This window comes from Delphinapterus leucas, chromosome 1, assembly GCF_059928025.1.
Source record: "Delphinapterus leucas isolate spDelLeu-1000000601 "Yukka" chromosome 1, BTC_Dleu_Yukka2, whole genome shotgun sequence".
In the NCBI taxonomy this organism is placed as follows: domain Eukaryota; kingdom Metazoa; phylum Chordata; class Mammalia; order Artiodactyla; family Monodontidae; genus Delphinapterus; species Delphinapterus leucas.
In genome coordinates, this window is record NC_143129.1 from 18,098,669 (window position 1) to 18,104,579 (window position 5,911).

Below are 5,911 nucleotides of genomic sequence, written 5' to 3' on the forward strand. Positions count from 1 at the left end.
ATAGCTCAATGGAACAGGATAGAAAACCCAGAGATAAACCCACGCACCTATGGTCAACTAATCTATGACAAAGGAAGCAAAGATATACAATGGAGGAAAGACAGAGTCTTCAATAAGTTGTGCTAGAAAACTGGACAGCTACATGTAAAAGAATGAAATTAGAGCACTCCCTGACACCACACACAAAAATAAACTCAAAATGGATTAGAGACCTAAATGTAAGATCGGACACTATAAAACTCTTAAAGGCAAGCATAGGAAGAACACTCTTTGACATAAATCACAGCAAGGTCTCTTTTGATCCACCTCCTAGAGTAATGGAAATAAAAATAAACAAATGGGACCTAATGAAACTTAAAAGCTTTTGCACATCAAAGGAAACCATTAACAAGATGAAAAGACAAACCTCAGAATGGGAGAAAATATTTGCAAATGAATCAATGGACAAAGGATTAATCTCCAAAATATATAAATAGCTCGTTCAGCTCAACAACCCAATTCATAAATGAGCAGAAGACCTAAATAGGCATTTCTCCAAAGAAGACATACAGATGACCAAGAAGCACATGAAAAGATGCTCAATATCACTAATTATTAGAGAACTGCAAATCAAAACTACAGTGAGGTTCACCTCACACCAGTTAGAATTGGCATCATCAGAAAATCTACAAACAACAAATGCTGGAGAGGGTGTGGAGAAAAGGGACCCTCTTGCACTGTTAGTGGGAATTTAAATTGATATAGCCACTATGGAGAACAGTTTGAAGGTTCCTTAAAAAACTAAAAATAGAATTACCATATGATCCAGCAATCCCACTACTGGGCATATACCCAGAGAAAACCATAATTCAAAAAGACACATGCACCCCAATGTTCATTGCAGCACTATTTACAATAGCCAGGTCATGGAAGCAACATAAATGCCCATCAACAGAAGAATGGATAAAGAAGATGTGGTACATACATACAATGAATATCACTCAGCCATATAAAGGGACGAAATTGGGTCATTTGTAGAGATGTGGATGGATCTAGAGACTGTCATACAGAGTGAAGTAAGTCAGAAAGAGAAACACAAATATCGTATATTAACACATATATGTGGAACCTAGAAAAATGGTACAGATGACTTAGTTTGTAGGGCTGAAATAGAGACACAGATGTAGAGAACAAATGTATGGACACCAAGGGGGAAAGTGGCGGGGGTGGTGGTGGTGTGATGAATTGGGAGATTGGGGTTTACATATATACCCTAATATGTATAAAATGGATAACTAATAAGAACCTGCTGTATAAAAAAAGCCAGTGTTTTGTTATTAATAAGACATGCCTTCAGGATAATGAAAATTAGACTTACAAAAGGACATCTTGGAGAAATGCTCTCTATTGCATTTGATTCAGATGATGAACATAAAAGAAAAGAATAAGTTATTTTAATCTTAGAAGAAAGCATTACATTGTTTCACAGAGACACTTTCATATTAATTCTGATTTCTATCATCTGGAATAGGATATGAATGTAATTTGGAATCTGTTGGGAAACACTGTATATTAACTGAAAGACATTTTATTTATCAATGTCCTTGAAAAATTGTAATAACTCCCTTGACAGAGTTACCTTTTTTATCACTCCAGAGATCATTAACTGTAGCCATCACTCCAACAATATTCCTCAACAAAGTACACTTTTAAAAATATTTTTGACCACTGAAATTTAAACAAAATATCTTAAATTAAGATGGTATTTGAGCAAATTAAAATTATTGAAAGAATTTTTCTGTGATTATATACTTTTAAAATAAAATCTAATGAGCTTTGGATTTGCCATGTGATCTTAGAAAAGACAAAGAATAGCTCTGTCTCAGTATCTTTAACTTATCAAGTTGGGAACTTGGCATTTAATCCTATTCCAATTATGAAGTTCCCTGATTTGCATTAATGAGTAGCCAAGTTATTTGAATATATATTTTTATCTAATGGTAATGAGAACAGTAAGCTCAGAGACCAAGATTCTAGGATCAGCCACATTTTATGGTGCATTATGTATGTTGATTTAGAGTGACATTCCACAGCTTTAAATTTGTCCAGTGATATCAAAAACAGAAAAAATCATATAAGGGAGAGAAAGATCAACACAAGGCTCTCATCATGTCTCAGAATTAAATTCAAGATAAAGGGCTATAGATTATTTGAGTTATTCAATTGAATTTCCTAGGAATTTGGTATATGAAATTGGAATATCCTTCTTCAGACTCTAAATATATATAAATTAATGGCCATTTGAGATAATCAATTCATTTTATGTTACCTCAAATTAGGTGGATACCTTTTTTTGTTTGTTTTCTTCAAAATTTAGTAAGTTTCTGAGCATTCAGGATATAATACAGCACATTATTTTCTTTAAACTCAAGTGACTATTTTAAAAAGTATAGATATAATTTTGTAGTTTTTAAACAGATAATAAATAAGGAGGTATGTAGTTACTTTTAGGAAAAAGTTGATTAATGTGTCTGTCTATAAAATAAATGTATATATCTTAAGAACCTTACTTTTTTCAAATAAAATATAATAACATAAAATTACAAACTATTCTAGGCATAAATATAAAATGAGAAAAAAATTTTAAGTAAAGATTGTAAGCAGTATAACACATCAAGAGAAGCAAGGTAATACAGTAGAGAGCGAAAGTTAAGGTTGTTTGTTTTAACAGTTTTAATGTTTCAGATTGAAGGTATGAATTTCAATGTTCATTAAGATATAAGTCAAAGAAAATAAGAAGATTAAGATCTGGGGGAGAGAGGAACCTACTTAGTACTTGGCTTCAGGGGACAAATGGGGAAATAAGATTCTGAGCACATGTGGATTATCCTGGGATGGAAGGAAGGACCCCTCTTCTTTGAAAGAGTGTGAGAGAAAGGTAAGAAATGGAGGTTCATCTTCGTAAGCATAATTTTTAAAAATTGAGATAATTTGCTGATTTATATTTTCCTCTGAGTAAAACGGTCGTTTGCTTGCAGTGAAAAGAGTGTTGGGATGGTGAAATCTTTGAATGTTTCCAGAGATCTTTGGTAAGACTAGAAACACATAGAGGGTAATTGTGCAGTCTCGTGGTATCAACTGAGTTGGAAATAATTGTATAAAGTACCTAAATATGTAGTTTTACACTAGAAGTTTACTAACTTCTAGGAATAGAAATGAAAATGAGTGTTGGTTGATTCAGAGGTTGAATTTTGGAGGGCAGCTGTGAAAGAAAGTCAGTGGAGCAAGGGAGTTATTAGAAGACTAATTGAATTGACCAATATTTATATTATTGATTTGATATTATTTTATCTGTAGGGAGCCCATGAGGCATTCTAATCCCTTAATTATTCAATTTTCTTTCTAACTGTTACTATGAATACATTTTCTTCCCAATGTACCTTATAGTCCATTCCCATTACTTATACATTCACTTTAAATTAATTAACTTTAACTCCCTTGTGCTGTTTCCCTTACCTGAAATCTGTATTGCAGGTATTAGAACTGCTTAGACAACCATAAAGAGTGGAGACACTATAATTCCATGGTCTTTGCCAATCGGAAACTGCACAGCAATTTTCCATTTCCCTCCAAGTCACAATTCTCTCTCAATCCTTATGGCATCATTTGCAAGTTTTCTGATAATTCATTAAGGTGCTCATCCAAAATTTATCATGCAATTTAAATCTAGTAAGGGAGACACTTACTTAAAAAAAAATCAATTTTATCCAAATATAGTAAGTGCTCTGACCGGAGAAGGGCAATATAATATAGGGACACATAGCAGAAGCAACTCAGAAACACTGAGTCAGGGAGAATAAGTACTACCCTGAGACTCGTGTGATTGGAATGGTTTATGTTGCTAAGGAGTGGGGATGTCAGATGATTCTAGACAGAATAGATGGTTCCAACATCAGAGCTACCATGCTGCGCTAAGAAAAGTTTATAGCTGCAGGGTAGCCCACAATGAGGAGTCAGAGAGGGCCTGTGAGAATCATCTCTGGGGAAGTGCAAATTATTCATATGCGTGTTTTGATGGACAGAGAATAGTCAGATTAGTGGAGAAAAAGAAGTTTCTAGAGAGAAAGGCAAACATGACCAAAGTCATGTGAAAATGAAATGTCTCTACTAGGATATCCATGTGGTCTGCTCTGGCATGTTACAGCTTGGGGAGTGTGCAGCCTGAAACTTCATTGCAGCTGCTATTATAGTTGTGAACTGTATTTGAAAAACTGAACAGCCAAGGTTTTGATCAGTCCCAAAAAATATAAAGAAGAAATTAAAGTCACTTGTCATCCCACCAATCAGAGTTGCCTACACTTAGCACTTCAATAAATTTCCTTCCATTAATTTTCTAGGCATATGAGAAGATACCATTTTACAGAATAAGGATCTCTTCTACAGAGGTATCCGTTAGCCCCTAGGAACTCTGGTTCTTTAATTTTACCAAAGATGGTGAATCCTAAAAAGCCATAGTCTTTTTTAAGTCTGCATATGTGCAAACTTTATGTAATGATAGACTTAAGAAAGCCAATTTCAGATTGCAGCTTATTTCAGAATATTTCTACCTAGAAGTTATCCTAAGGCAATTTCCTCAGATGTCCTCTCCTGCAAATGTATATCCTAAGTTGTGGCTCAAATATGTTTTCATCAAAGGGCAATTAGGGCTGCTTTGGAAATTGCTATGGCAATTGTCAAAATATTTGACCACTTATAATCTCTTGATAAAATTATACTAATCACATCTTTCAAAGCCTCTGCTCTGTCACTCTCTCACTCTCTTCTGCTCTTTCATCCTTGCTTACTCTGTCTTCTTTCAGCCTGGACAAAAGTTAAAATGAAATTTCACAGGCAACATAGCATCCATCCTTTTTTTCTAATAAGTACAATTTAAAAGTGAAAAGTATGTAAGAGAATATGTGTTCTCAACTGGCAGCCATACGTTGTATGAAAGCGTCTCAGCTACTTTCAGCATCTCTAGTGAACTTAGGATTCAGGCACAAAATAAACAAAATCTGCTTTGGAATAGAAAGATTTTGGTGTAAATCAGGCCTTCAAACATACCCTGTGATATTTGACAATTTGTCTAACTTCATATACCCTCTGCTTCCACATCTGTAATACAGATTTAATAATTCACATAAGAAAATAGTTTTGAACACAAAAAGGAGTTATATTTGAAGTGCAGGGTACAGCCTAGGAACTTAAAAATACTGCTTCCTTTCCATTTTTGATCTTCAAAGCCCATGTTTTTGATTCCCCAAATTTCAATTGCAATGCCTGATACATAGCTGATACTCATTAAAAGCTTGTTGTACTAAGCTTTTATACTTTATACTAAGCTTTTTATAAAAGCTTGTTGTACTAAGCTAAAATATTTTAGTGTAGATTCATTTTTAAATAATTTATTAATTATATATAAGAAAATTATTAACCTGTAGACTCTTATCTTTGCCATAATCCTAATAGATATTTCCATAATACTTGCTTTCCTAGTTTATAAAAAACAGTACACATAATCTGCTAGCCTGGATGCCTACTTAAATAGAGTTAGCTCAATGTCAGCTCAGCAATAAGCCTTTCCAATACCCTCTTTCTAAGAAACTTCATGCCCATCTTGTCATAACATTCTATTTCTCTTTAACACGCTTACCAAATTATAAAATAATGTTTTACCTTCCATGGCTGAATCCACAAGTAGGCAGCTCTCCTCAAGAGAAAAGCATTGTTATAACTGCAGTATCTGGCACAGAGAAGGCTGTTCATTGTGTTCCTTAATAGCTGAAAGAGAAAATAAGTAGAATTATGAAGAAAAAATTATAAGGAAAATAATTATAAAGAAAAAATAATTTTGAGAGATAAACAAGGTTTATAGCAATCTTAAGATAAGCAC